Here is a 14521-nt window from a genome sequence, read left to right on the forward strand (position 1 = left end):
TTCTCTCTCAATGGGTGGTGGGTGAACCTAGGGCTGGGGGAGGCAGCTCCTCCAGCCCCACCTCTTCCACCTGAGGTCCCTCTCCCTGCAGAAGCCATCCTCAGGGACAGGGCTCCAGCTTGCCCACTCTTCCCACACACATCCTCACTGCAGGGGAAGGTCTCCAGCTCCCTGCGTGAGCTTCCCTGGCCCCGGAGCACAAGGAGGGCAGGTGGCATGTGGTTCCAACCTCAGTGTGGCGGAAGCATCAGGGCAGCCTGGGATCCAGGCTGAAGCAGAGGGTGGAGTGTGGGCTGGGCCACGCTTGACAGTTTGGGAAGGCAATACTTTCCCCTACCTTAGGGAGTGTCTACACAGCAAAGTTATTTTGGAATAAGAGCTGTTATTCTGAAATAACTATGCGAGCGTTTACATAGCCATTCTGTTATTTCAGAATAACGGACGGCTTATTCTGAAATCTGTAAACCTCATTCTACGAAGAATAACGCCTGTTCCGAAATAGCTATTTTGAAATAAGGCTTATGTGGACACTTCACTGCTGCTGTTTTGAAATGGTCCCTCACCAAGGCCATTCTAAGTTATTCCTCCCCAGTGCCTTCTATTGGGCTCAAAATCGAGATAGCACCTCTTCATTAGGGAAGCCTGTCTCTGACTAATTTTGAGGCTTCCCTGTAGCGTAGACGTGCTATTTCAAAATAAGCTATTTTGGAATAACTATTCCAGAATACCTTATTTCGAAATTGATGTGCAGTGTAGACATAGCCTTCTACCTGATGCCCATGTGTCTCCCCACCCAGCAATGTGATTGGCACCTACACTAACTTCCCAGCATTGATGGCCTGGGGCTGGCATGAGTCTCACCTCATGAGGATTCAGAGGGGTGAGAGAAGAGCAGAGAGGGCGGCTCACTGCAGGAGGATAAGGACAGGCAACTGGCTGCTCTTGTGCCATTTCATCTCTTCTCAGTATAAATGGTAACACAGGAAAATGCAGTACCGCAGCACTAGATGCGTTGTTGCTCTCCTTTGCCTTTTGGTAGGCCTGCTACTGCAGCCCCTTCCCCTTTGCCCAGTATTGGCACTCATCCCTATCATACCTGGGTTCCACATCTCTTCTGCCATGTTCCCAGAGAGATTTTTATTGCTGCAGGAATTCCACAGCTAAGCAAATCCAGGCCATCCTTCCTGAGCCAGCCGGCAGCATGTACTTCGTCTGAAGTTTCTTTAGCTGCAGCTTTCCCTGAAGCCATACTGGTATGCTTGGAAAGGTGGGCTAGCCAGGGGACAGGCCTTTCCAAAACACTCTGGAGGCTTTAGAAGTGAGAGTGAGCTTTTGGTTACTTGTGACCTCCGGGCAGTAGAGGCCAAAATTCAACCAGAGAAGTCACAACTGCAGGAACAATAGCATTGTGGGATTGTTGTTGGAGGTCTGTTTGTACAGTAGGGTAATGAAGCACCCTCAGTGGCATAGTCCCACAGAGCCAGGCTAGGAGCAGCTCTCACCCTGCTGGGGTATCTCACGCCACTTCTCCATTAGAAGTTCATCGTTTTTTGGGAGAACTCAGTGGGAGCCTGGCCATACACAAGTCTGTGCTGCAAAAAGGCAAGTTATACTGGTAAAACATGCAATGTAAACCAGGCTTAATGCTCCTGAGGGTCTGGCGGAGTCCACCCAGAGTCGCCCTCCCGTGGAGGGCTCACAGTGAAGTAGCTGATTGTTCAGGTGACACTTTTATTCTGATACTGAATGTTACTGTTAAACACTTCCACAGCATGGTCCCTGTAGATCTACGGTTTGGTTGGGTACCATGTAGGGGGGGGGCTCAAAGTACTTTTGGGGGTCTGTTTCCTGTAGGCAGAGACTCGGCCGTCCAAGCGATGACTCACTCCCACACAGGACAATGTTTTCCCAGTTTCTAATTACATATGAAATGTATTTGGGGGGAGGAGGGGAAATCTGCCAGACACAGAGTCCCAAGCAGCTCTTCCCAGCAAGACTGGGAGAGTTATATCCTCCTGGTTGTAGCCTAGCAATATAATACCAGCTAGCAAGTGCCCAGGTTGGAGTCTGACCTAGGCCAAGAGACAGCACCAAATTATCTGGGGAACTTAAGAACATAAGAAGGGCCATATGGGGTCAGACTAAAGGTCCATCTAGCCCAGTATCTTGTCTTCCAACAGTGGCCAATGCCAGATGCCCCAGAGGGAGTGAACAGAACAGGTATCATCTAAGGATGTTAAGGACTAGTCAACTTTCTGATAAGCAAATGCTCTGTCATATCCTCCCCCATAGTCTCATGTTTTCTAAGATGAAAAGTCCCAGTCTTTTTAATCTCTCTTCATATGGGATCCATTCCAAACCCCCAGTCATGTTTGTTGCCCTTTACTGAACCTTTTCCAATGCCAATATATCTTTTTTGAGATGAGGCGACCACATCTGTACTCAGTATTCAAGATGTGGGTGTACCATGGTTTTATACAGAGGCAATAAGACATTCTCTGCCTTTCTCTATCCCTTTTTGTAATGATTCCTAACATTGTTTGCTTTTTTGACTACCACTGCACACTGAGTGGATGTTTTCAGAGAACTCCACAATGACTCCAAGATCTCTCTCGAATATTATAGCTAATTTAGTCCCCATAATATTATATGTATAGTTGGGATTATTTTTTTCCAATGTGCATTATTTTGCGTATACCTGTATCAACATGTAAAATTAATTTGCCATTTTGCTGTGCAATCACCTAGTTTTTGAAGCTCTTCATAGTCTGCTTTGGTCTTAACTATCTTGAGCCACCTCACTGTTTACTCCTTTCTCCAGATCATTTATAAATAGGTTAAATAGGATAGGTCCCAGTACGGACTCTTGGGGAATACCACTAGCTACCTCTCTCCATTCCGAAAACATGTTTCTATAGTTTTCTGTGTTTCCAGATATGATTATAGCACAAACATAGTGGTCCCTCTTCCTCTCCCTCCTTCCTCTCCCATCCAGCCCTGCACAAATAAGCACAGCACTACACAGGGTTGGCTAATGACTATTACATGTGTGACCAAACATGCTTACCCTTTTTGGCCCTCCTTGGTGTGACAGTGGCCTACAGTGTGGCAATAATTGATCTTTCTGGACCAAGGGGAAACTTATAACTTGGTACTACCATGCAACCAGCTAACAGAAAGTGGGGATGTCCAGTATGAGGGCATCATATAGCATCTACTGTCAGGGTGGTACAATAGTGCTTGTATGGGAGCGGAGTCTGTGGTATGTGCTCTAGGAACTTCTGATTAAACATTCCTTGTGGAAAGACTGATGCAACCTATAAACTCAGACTGCTTATCAAATGCCAGATGTGAGTGGAAAGGAGGGACTAGACTTCTCTGGGGCTGTGTCTAGACTGGCCACTCGAATTTCTACAAGAACACTGACGATCTCATGTAAGAAATCCGTGCTTCTTGTGGAAATACTATGCTGCTCCCATTCGGGCAAAAGTCCTTTTGCGCAAAAGCTTTTGCGCAAAAGGGCCAGTGTAGACAGCTCAGATTTGGTTTGCATAAAAGTGCCCTGATCGCGAAAATGGCGATCGGGGCTTTTTTGCAGAAAAGCGTCCGTGCCAATCTAGACGCTCTTTTCTGTAAATACTTTTAACGGAAAACTTTTCCGTTAAAAGCATTTGCGGAAAATCATGCCACTCTAGACGTACTCTGGGAGTGGCTGTCAGGCTCACTAGGAGTGCAGTGGGCAGAGAGGGGCTTTAATTTTTAGAGATGGGAGGATTTCTCTTCTCTTTTAACTAGGTTAAGGGGAGTTTTGCAAAGTACTCAGATGAGATAAGTTATGCACAGTGTTTCTTCTGAACTGCTACCACTCTCTCAATAACATTTTGCTTTTGAAAATATTGCTTTTGTCTGGGTAACTTCACGCTCCTGGCCCCGAAGAGACAGGGATCCTTGGCTTCTAGAGAGAGGTGCTGAAGAAGCATGTGGAGTCCCTGAGCCTAAGGTTCCCCCAAATGTGGTCTCCGTCACACAGGGTATAAACAGAGGTTTCTTCTCCCATTAAGGTGTCTTGCAAAGGATGGTGGTCAGCCAATTCAGGGGGGATACTGAAAGGCCCATGAGGAGAAGTGAGTTGGCAGAAGCGTGGGTGACAAGTGGATTCCATGCTCACTGGCCAGTTGGCAGGCTGTGATCCGAACTGCTTTAGGAGGTAGCCCTATTTGAAGTGCGTTTTGCAGGCTGATTCTGTTGCAAGGACAGGTCCTCGCTGCCCTGACGAAGAGCCCTCAGATTAGAGGGCAGGCCATTGCTGCAGTAGCCCTTCCGTTCCTTGCCCGTGGTTAAAGGAAGAATGAGTCTGACTCTGAACATAAGAACGGCCAGACTGGGTCAGACCGTCGGTCCATCCAGCCTAGTATCCTGTCTGCCAACAGTGGCCAATACCAGATGGCCCAGAGGGTGGGAATGCAACAGATAATCCTCATGTGATCCCTCCCCTGTCACCCACCTCCAGAGGAACAGAGGCTCGGGACACCATTCCTACCCATCCTGGCTAATAGCCACTGATGAACCTAACCTCCATGAATCTATCTAGCTCTTTTTTTGAACCCTGTTAAAGTCCTAGCCTTCACCACGTCTTCTGGCAAGGAGTTCCACAGGTGGAGTGTGTGCTGAGTGAAGAACTTCCTTTTGTTTGTTTTAAACATGCTGCCTATTAATATCATTTGGTGGCTCCTAGTTCTTTTATTGTGGGAATAAGTGAATAACATTTCCTTATTCACTTTTCCATTCCAGTCATGATTTTATAGACCTCTCTCATATCCCCCCGACTTACTCTCCTCTTTTCTAAGCTGAAAAGTCCCAGTCTTTTTAATCTCTCGTCATATGGGACCCGTTCCAAACCCCTAATCATTTTTGTTGCCCTTTTCTGTACCTTTCCAAATGCCAATATATATATTTTTGAGACAGTATTTTAATATTATTTCTAAACAACTGCCTGCTATGTAGACATGGACTAAATTATTTCAGAGTAGTGCTAGTTTTTTTCAAAATAATGTTTCAGTGTAGACATACACTCAGAGAGCATCCCAGTGGGCCTTTTTAATCTTGAAGGTTGCTCAAACCAAATGAGGGGAGATAAAGTTCTCCTCTGGTTATGTCTTGGTCAGCTCCTGAGATGTGAACTCAGTCACTACTACTACCTCCAACCTGATCTATTTTAATTTTTCTCCCCTAGCTCGTTCCTCTTATTTCTCTATCTAATGGGAATTTGACTCAGCCAGCCAGCCAACCTGGGACCAGTTAGACAAGCTATCTTGGTCATGCTGATAGGTGTGGACTCACCAGCACTTTGGTGAGTACACGTGTGTGTGTGTGTGTGTGTGTGTGTGTGTGTGTGTGAAGGAGCACACTCCTGTGCCATGTTAGCAATAAGAATACACATGGCAACCCAGACACCACTTACCACAACATTGTTAAAGGAGAAATTTTGACACTTATTTTTATGCAAGAAGTGTTTAATTGAGTCTCCTCAGGGAGAAGCATTTCCATCAAATTCAGCTCTTAATTAACCCTATGCACCCCAAAGAGGCTCTGCCACCACTCATAAATTAGATATGGGAAGGAAGTATTTATCTACAAACAGCAGCCAAATGGCTCCGGCTCTGATGTTTATAGTTACTAATGATGATGGATCTGAAGTACAGAAGTTGGAGGGGAGGGAGTGTCTCTCCACTCTTAAAAATAAATAGAGATGGATTTCCAGGCTGTCATATAGGCAGAGTGTTAACAGGGTCTTCCTTCCTTTGATTAAAAATAGAGGTAAAGGGTTCATTATCAGCACAAAGGTGGAAGGACACTGGATTTATATGCCAGGAAGTGGCCAGCACTCAGGAGAGAGACTTAAACTAGCCCTAGAAGAAAGGGTGTCACCAGCACACCCCGGCTAGGGCAGGGAGGCAGGGGAGGGGAGTAGGGTTGGGACTGATGAAGAGGGAGGAGTCTGGTTTGTGGTAGGCACTAAGTTGGCTACTCTAGTTCCCAGATGATAAATGGCCTGGTTTATTGATCGTGTGTCGCTTCAGAATTCCGATCCTGGCCTCTCCTTGCCCTCCCGTCCCTCTGCTCACAAGATACGCATCTGGCCTGGGTGTATATTTTTGGAAGCTGCTTTGTAGGCAGCTCTTAAAGCCCCGTCTCTCACAGCCCAGCTGCCTCTCACCTTCCACGCAGCTCTTTGTTTCTCTGTTAAATTTATACATTAAAAAGGAGACGGATAATGGGAAGATATTAGTTCTTAGGAGGAGGTTGGCAACCAAGCTAGGATGTAATATTCCCAATGTAATAACCTGAGTCTTATCTTGTGTTTAGCAAGATGAACCATGGGATTAGGTCAAGACCCGAGTCACCAGGTTTCTGTCTCAGAGGAAAGTGGAATCTGCTTGCTATAATGAGAAATAATTTTGTATTGGACAGGAGCCAGAGAGAAATGCCAGATGCCTTTTAAGCACCCTTTCCCAAGAGGATGGCGAGAGGGAAAGGGGTAGAGTGTTAATGTGCTCACCTTTCACCGCTGCAGACCTGCCTTCAAACCTGAATTTCATCACAAATTCAAGTGATTTTTAGGCCTCTCTCATTTTACAATAGCCTCCTGTTGTAACTATCACAAATCACCATTCAATGTGGTACGCTCAGCAGCCACTTCCTAAGAGAGACTGCAGAATGAAATAGTAGGGGGGGCTGCAAGTCATGTCTTACATGACCTTGAATCTTGGATTTCACCTCCATACAGTCAGGATTTGGTCCCACCCGCTGTAGCTCTCACCCCTTCAGTTTCTGTGAGTATGTCTATGCTGCCCAAGCACAGACATCTACACTGCAGTTAAACAGCCCATGAGCCTGAGTCAACTGGCAGGGACCAGCAGCAGGTTTTTAATTGCAGGGCAGATGTACTCTGTGAAGCCACATCCAATCTCCTGGTGCGATTTCTTTGTGTGATAAGAGGAGGAGAATATTCTCACAGTATGAAATTCTCCATGGGCTCAGCAAGTCTCTCGCGCTTTGACAAACATTCTGTTTTTAATAACTTCATTTGTCTTGTATGCACGTACCTGATCAAATCTACACTCAGGAGCAGCACACATGTAGCTCCACAGGGGGCCACGGTGCTCAGGTGGTTACACAGAAAACCAAAGATTTTCTCTCTGTGTTGCAAGAGAACCTTGTAAACACGTATTTTCTACCTACCTATTGTATTTCTGCAAAATCTGCTCTCCAAACATGGGTCACTTTTTGCCCTCTTGGTTAAACTACCCAATGTCTCACCCTTGTGTTGCCTATGAGACCTCCCTTGAGGTTGCCTCTCAGTTCCAGTCTCTCCTCCACAGAAGGCAGGATATTCTGAGATCCTTTGCCCCTGTAACATTTTAGCACTTGATTTAATGAAGCAAAATGGATCCAACCAATTCCCAGCACCTAACTCGAAGGATACCAGAGAATTCACAGACTGGAACAGAACTGGGATCCATCTCATCAAGTATCCTGTCTCTGACAGTGCCTGGTACCAGATGCTTCAAAGGCTGGTATAAAGCTCCACCATAGGAGCTGTATGTTGTTGTAGAACAGCTGGAGCCCTGAAGAACTAGGTTTAATGTCTCTTCTAAAATCTGTTGTCACCAATTGTAACTGTGGATCATCTTGTTATCCATACACATGTCTGTCACAGGTTGGCCTTATTGAGAGGGAATGGGTCTGTCACCTATGACTCATTAGGGACCTCCCAAGGAGGTCTGAGGAAAGGCACATGGGCCCCTATAAAAATCCAGGAAGGCAGAGCAGGAAGCTGATCAGAGTTGTTTGCTATATGATTCTACGAGAGACAGGGTTGGGAGAGGCTGATGAGGAGAGCTGGCCTGGAGAGGGGACAGATGAGAACTCTTAGAAAGACCAGACCAGAACTCGGGAGCCGTGCTGCATAGAAAGCTTCCACAGAGGCCATGTACAAGGAGAAAACCAGCTCAGACAGGATAGCCTAAGCCTGGGAAAGGAGGATTAATTCTGGAGGGAGGGCCCCATGAGCAGGGGCTCAACAGAGATAAGACTTCTAGGCAAAAGGGTCAGGGGGCCTGCGAAGTAGAACTCTGAGGAGAACCCTCTCTTCACACTAGGGATGTAGCGTCTAGCTGATTACCCGATAAGTATATGTTTATCAGGTAGTTGAGTAGTGACTCAACTAGTCGCTTCCCCTGCACCCTGCTGCCACCCCACAGCAAGGTGGAGGGGAGCAGGAGCTGGTGCTGGGGAGAGCCGGCTTAAAAGCCAGTTCTCCCCCTCCCGCCCCCCCCCCCCCCAGCATCATCTCTGCATGGGGAGGGGGAGGAAGAGGTTAGTGGGGGACTGGGCGCAAGCCAGGATTCAGTGAATTCCCAGCTGCACCTGGTCCCAGATGCTGCTCCTCTGGTTTTTAAATATATTAAGAGCTGGTGGCTCTTAATACATTTAAAAGAAAACGCCACGGCCGGGTTAGCTACCGTGGAAATGGAAATTCCTTCGACTACTCGATTAGCAGATTATACGCAATTTAACATCCCTAGACCACACAGCAGGAGGTTGATGGGAGCAAATGCTCCCTTTGGCTTCTCTTACTCCTCAGGAACAGGAGTCCCAGTGCCGACAGGGATACCCTCTCAGCTCGACCCGCTAAATCGAGCCCCAGAAAACCAACCACAGCAGCGTTGATCTTCTGTGTAGCATAGATGGGGCCTAAGTGTGTAACTTCCCTTTTACACTTGGGATGACTTGTACTGAGTGTTCTGTTCCAGGTAAAGCAGCACCACTGATTTCTATAAAGGCAATATAATATTGTATCAGTATCATAACCTTTGCCCCTTTAATCTGCATTGATGGACACTGAATTTCACTTGCCATTATGTTGCCCGTTCAGAGCTTGTTTAGATCTCTGAAGTTCCTCACCCATCTCCAGAAGTGAAAGTAAGACGGTGAACCCCAGCGCAGCTCCAGCAAGAGCCAGCAGGGAGCTATTGAAAGAGTTGGCAGGGACCCAGGTTGCTATAGAACAATACCTGTAAGAAATTTTAAGTTACTTTCACCCCTGCACATTTCTCTGGTCCTGGCTAACCATTTGCTGCCTTACCACTTCCCCCTCCTACCTTTCCAGATCACTAATAAAAATTCAACACAAGACCTAGTACAGAACCATGAGCCCCCTCTCTCTCCCTCATTAACTTTTGCCATAAAAAACTGACCATTTATTCCTGCTCCCAGTATTGTCTCCTTGACCAGTTTTTTATCCATGACAATACTTTGCCTGTGACTATTTAATTTCTTTAGTAGACTTTGTCGAAGGGGTTGTAAATAAATTATATCAAGTGGTTTTCTTCTATCCCCTACTTTATTGACCAGTCTAAAGATTTCTAAGATTATTAGTGAGACATGATTTTCCTTTGCAGAATCCCTACTGGCTAGACCCCATTATATCCTGATGTTTTGTTGCTCTGGTTTTTGTTAACTGTGATTACAACCAATCTGCCAGGTACAGATGTAAGATTTATTGGTCTATAGGGGTATGTCTACACTACGGCGCTAATTCGAACTAACTTAGTTCGAATTGGTTAATTTGAACTAAGCTAATTCGAACTAACGCGTCTAGAACTAAAAACTAGTTTGAATTAGCGTTTTGTTAATTCGAACTAGCATGTCCACATTAAGTGGACCCTGAACCGGGCTTAAGGATGGCCGGAAGCAGTGCCGGCAGGGCAACAGAGGAGGACTTAGAGCGTGGAGATGCTGTCTCAGGCTAGCCAAGGGCTGCGCTTAAAGGGACCCGACTCCCACCCCGGACAGACAGTTCTCAGGGGTGCCCTGCTTGCAAACCAGTCCTGGCTTGGATTGCCCGGAGTGCCCACACTGGGCACATCACACCACTCGGCCATCAGCCCGGCTGCACTTGCTGCAGGCTGCCATCTGGGGAGAGGGGGCAATTGGGGGGCTGCAGGAGAGCTTCCACCCCCAGAAGCCCGCAGAGCCAGCCCAGTCCTCCCCATCAGGGGCTCGTGCCCCATTCCTCCCTCACCTCCTTCCACTTACCTTTCCCTAGCCCCTCTTCTTCATGTACAAAATAAAGATAACGTGTCTTCCAAAATGGAATCTGTCTTTATTGAACAAAACTGGGGGAGACTGGGAAAAGGAGGTGGGAGAGGGGAAGGGAGAGGCTGGGAGAGGGGAGGGAAACTACAATGATCAGGGGTTGGGAACAGGTCCCATATGAAGAGAGGCTAAAGAGACTGGGACTTTTCAGCTTAGAAAAGAGGAGACGGGGGGGGGGGGACAGGATAGAGGTCTCTAAAAGCAGGAGTGGGGTGGAGAGGGTGCATACAGAAAAGTTCTTCATTAGTTCCCATAAAGAAGGACTAGAGGACACCAAAGGAAAGGAATGGGTAGCAAGCTTCAAACTAGTAACAGAAAGTTGTTCTTCACAAAGCAAAGAGTCAACCTGTGGAACTCCTTGCTGCAGGAGGCTGTGAAGGATAGAACTGGAACAGAGTTTAAAGGGAAGTGAGTTCAAGTCATGGAGGTTGGGTCCATGGAGTGGTATTAGCCAGGGGGTAGGAGTGGTGTCCCTGCCCAAAGTTTGTGGAAGGCTGGAGAGGGATGGCACGAGACAAATGGCTTGGTCACTGTCTTCGATCCATCCGCTCCAGGGTCCCTAGGTTTGGCCGCTGTCGGCAGACAGGCTACTGGGCTAGATGGACCTTTGGTCTGACCCAGTACGGCCATTGTAAGCTCAGGGTCGGGGGTCTCAGTGGACCCCCTTGATTCTCTTGCACACCTGCTCCTGGGTGGCCAGGCTGGCAGCTCTCCTGCCCAAGCTGGCCGCTTTCCTGTGCCTAGTGCAGAGATCATGGACGAGGTCCACGATGTCCGCACTAGCCCAGATGGGTGCCCACCTCTTGCGGTCCCGGGCAAGCTCCCGGGAGCCACCAGCCTGGTCCCGGGAAGAGGGGGAGGGCTGGGGGGCATCGGGTGGGTGGCTTGATCCGTGCCAGGTGCAGGGTCTGCTGGCTGGGTGCTGGCAGGCTTGCACCTGGCACGGGCACTGTAGCCAGCCCGTGCCCCTTTAAGGGGTCCGGGGCCGGGAGGGGGGCAGTAGAGTTTCCCTGGTGTTGGCCAGAGTGGCCACCAGGGAAAGCTGGGGAGGACTAGCCTCCCACTAGTTCGAATTAAGGGGCTACACACCCCTTAATTCGAACTAGCTAGTTCGAACTAGGCTTAATCCTCGTAACATGAGGTTTACCTAGTTCGAACTAAGCGCTCCGCTAGTTCGAATTAAGTTCGAACTAACGGAGCGCTAGTGTAGCGCCTATCAAAGTTAGTTCGAACTAACTTTGTAGTGTAGACATACCCTAGCTTACCAGATGACATCTAGAGCCTTTAATTTTTTGTATAGGTAAAACGCTACCTTACAAGCCACTGGAACAGTGACTGGTTTTTAATGAGTGCATATTTTTGTTAGCAGCTCAGCTGCCTTTTATTTCTGCTCCTGCAGAGCTTTTGTTTGCAAACAATCTGGGCTGGTGGTCTCTCTTTAAATCACGTTTGCTCCAGCACCTCTTCTGACACGTCACTCTCTGGGACCACAGTAATTTTAGGAGTAGAAAAGAGAGAGTGAGACCGGGATAAAGCTCTTCAGCATTCTCACTGGTGAGCACTGATCCAAATACATCATTTATCTTCTTAGAAATGTCCTCAATTGCTTCCCTTAGCACTGTTGTTCCAGCAGACCCACCAGTTTGTTCACAGGCTTCCTGCTTTTGGTACACTTAAGGAATCACTTTGTTGTTAGCTAGTGGCTTTCTGAAGCTGTTCTAAATTCCCTCTTACTGGCCGCTATAATCTATGTCCCTGTTTTATTGGCTTCTCAAGGTCAGAGCTCCAAATTTTGAAGGACTCACACGTGGTTCAAAATGGTTGCGTGTGTAGTGGATTAGAGCAGGAGATAGAAATGAGGAATCCTGGGTTCTATTCTCTGCCCAGCCACTGACTTTCTCACTGATATTAATCTGTGCCTCCGTTTCCCCTTCTGTAATAGGAGATTCTGACTCATCTCCCAGGAGGGCTCTGAGGCTCACTTTATTGCGTTTATAAAGCCATCTGAAGCCGTGTTACGGGAGGTGTTAGAGAAGGTGAACATAGCATGATAAATGTTACCTTTATGGAGCTACATGATGGCTTTTTCTGGAGAATAACAGCTTTAAGCACCTCCAGTCCTGGCTAGTGACATCCCAGCAGTTGGGAGATTGTGGGATCAGCAAGGTAGACCCTTTCTGTGCTGACCCTAGTGAGCATGTCTGCAGCTGACAATGAAAAAGTGACCAGCAACATGAAGCAGACCAGCTGTATGTAAATGAAACACAGATTCTTAGAAATTAGCTTAAGGGGAGCTGTCTGGCTGGTGCAGGGAGCTAGCTAACAGGCTATAGACTGAGCCTTTAATTTCTGTCTGCTGCTCCAGTCCAGCCTGGTGGGTGTGGAATGAGTTGACGAGTCTCAGTCCAGGTGTCCGTGTCTCTCTCATGCCTAATACGACTTTCAGCAAGTGGTTCTCTTGTTGGCAGCCCCAGAGAGGACGAGGTCTGAATGGGCCAGGAATATTATACCAAATTATGCCTCCGCCATGTGTGCCTGTGCTTCAGATATTAGCATGAGTGCTTTAGGGCTGATCCAAAAAAACCTTACATAAGGAATTTGCATGGTCAGTCTCCAGAGCTGCCAGCCCAGCCCCATCTAGATGCATTCAGTGACCCATCTGTCCAGAAAGCTGCTTAGGGAAGGGAGTTAATTTGGAGTCTGGCATTTTTTAGCAGAGAGCCGGTGTGTGTGCAGGCCCAATGAAGACTGCTACAGAAGTTCTCTAAGTGGCTGTGCAGGGATGCAGATGCACCAACAGCCGAGCACAGGTAGGGACAGTGGAGCATCTGTAGGGATGCTACTTGAAGAAGGGGTTTGACTCAAAGGAGAGGTGATGGATAAATCAGGGCCTTTAGGCATGTGGGTTCGGAACATGAAACGAGTCCTGAGGATGGTATCACTGGGTTTGTAAAAGCGCTATAGGCAACCGAATATCCCCTCACTAGCCCCCTGTGCCGGGTTATGCCAGTGTTCCCATGGGATGCAGTCCACACTGTTAAGTAAGGATATTCTCTAGCGTGTTTGTCTCAAGCAGTTGCTTGCTACGTGACCTGGGCCAGGCTGCAGATATAAGTCACTCTCCACCTTGGAGGGTGATGTGGAGGGGCTATGCAGCAGTGGAGTCTTTGCCTGATATGTTCCAATTTCACTATGGCAGCACAGCCACTCTAGTGAGTGGGGGTTTTCCCATCCTGTGTCACCCCTTTAGCAAGGCCAGTCCTGTCCTTGGCATTAACCTTACACAGGTTAGGTTATGGTGACTGGCTTGCGAGGGTCTCCCGGGCAAAGTTATCTTGTGTATTCCTCACCATTCCGCCATGCTAACACCAGGCTATGCACAATGAGGGTGACCGCATGTGCTGGATGGGAAATAAGGGAAAACCCGATGAAAAATAAGAGAACACTTTCTTATTTGCCCCTACTATAAGAGGGGAGGTAAGGAAGGGAGAGCAGCCAGCTACAGCTCACCAGAGAAGCACAATTTCCTCTCAGGAAATAAAAGCCAAGGGCAAAGCCAAGAAATTCAGCAGAATTGGAGGAGCTGTGTCCAGATATCCTATTCCACTACTGGAACTCAGTCTTATGAAATTGCCTCAGTCCTGGACAGGGGATGTCATCTCATCCCATGAATCTCTGCCCCCCACACATTACTCTAGAATCACGGAGATTAGAGACACATCAACATCTCTGCAGTGTTGGGCCTTCCCCAGCCTTCCCAGGGTGCTTCCTCTCTACCCATTATTCAGCATGGTGCAAACACTAATTAGGGACTTGCTGTCACTGTTCAGAATCTTCTCCTGACAACAAGATAAACCTTCAGTGGTGTTCACTCTCATCCATTTCTCCTTGTCCTGCTGCCATCTGAGCCTGTGACTAATTCTCCTTCCTTAACTCAGACTGCTCCCCTAAAGGTTTTTATATTCTCCTATCCCATTCCCTCCTCATTTGTCTTGTCCTCCCAAGTGAGGATTGTTTTTGTTGCCCTTCCTTGTACTGCCGCCTCCTTCTCTCTCCCCAGTCGAATCTGTCATCTTCTGATCTGGGGAAGGGCCCAGAGTTGCAAATGCTATTCCAAGGGAAAGGTCTCTCTCTCTCCTCCAGTGTGACACCTGGTTTCCCACCCACTGGCTCTTCTCCCCATGAAATAGTGACATATGAGCTCCTGTGTTGTCAGCCCTCTTCCTTCACTTCTCGGTCCAGCTCAGCCTCACACCCCTATGCCTTCATGTTGGGTGTCTTCCTGTTCCCTTTCAGCACCTTCCATTACCCTGTGATATACTCTTTTCACTCACACGTGGCTTCAAGCTGCTGATGGGTG

At 47.8% G+C, this 14521-nt stretch overlaps 1 long non-coding RNA gene across 1 annotated transcript in view; it reads left to right on the forward strand.

Moving 5' to 3' along the window:
• Positions 1–7460, forward strand: part of LOC142829000 (uncharacterized) — a 30820-nt gene extending 23360 nt beyond the window's left edge. Inside the window, exons 2-3 of the long non-coding RNA XR_012903212.1 lie at positions 5234–5350; positions 6472–7460. This is a non-coding gene — a long non-coding RNA (uncharacterized LOC142829000). The remainder of the gene's footprint in view (positions 1–5233; positions 5351–6471) is intronic.
• The last annotated feature ends 7061 nt before the right edge of the window (positions 7461–14521 follow it).

The sequence above is a fragment of the Pelodiscus sinensis genome, chromosome 4 (assembly GCF_049634645.1).
Source record: "Pelodiscus sinensis isolate JC-2024 chromosome 4, ASM4963464v1, whole genome shotgun sequence".
Classification (NCBI taxonomy): Eukaryota; Metazoa; Chordata; order Testudines; family Trionychidae; genus Pelodiscus; species Pelodiscus sinensis.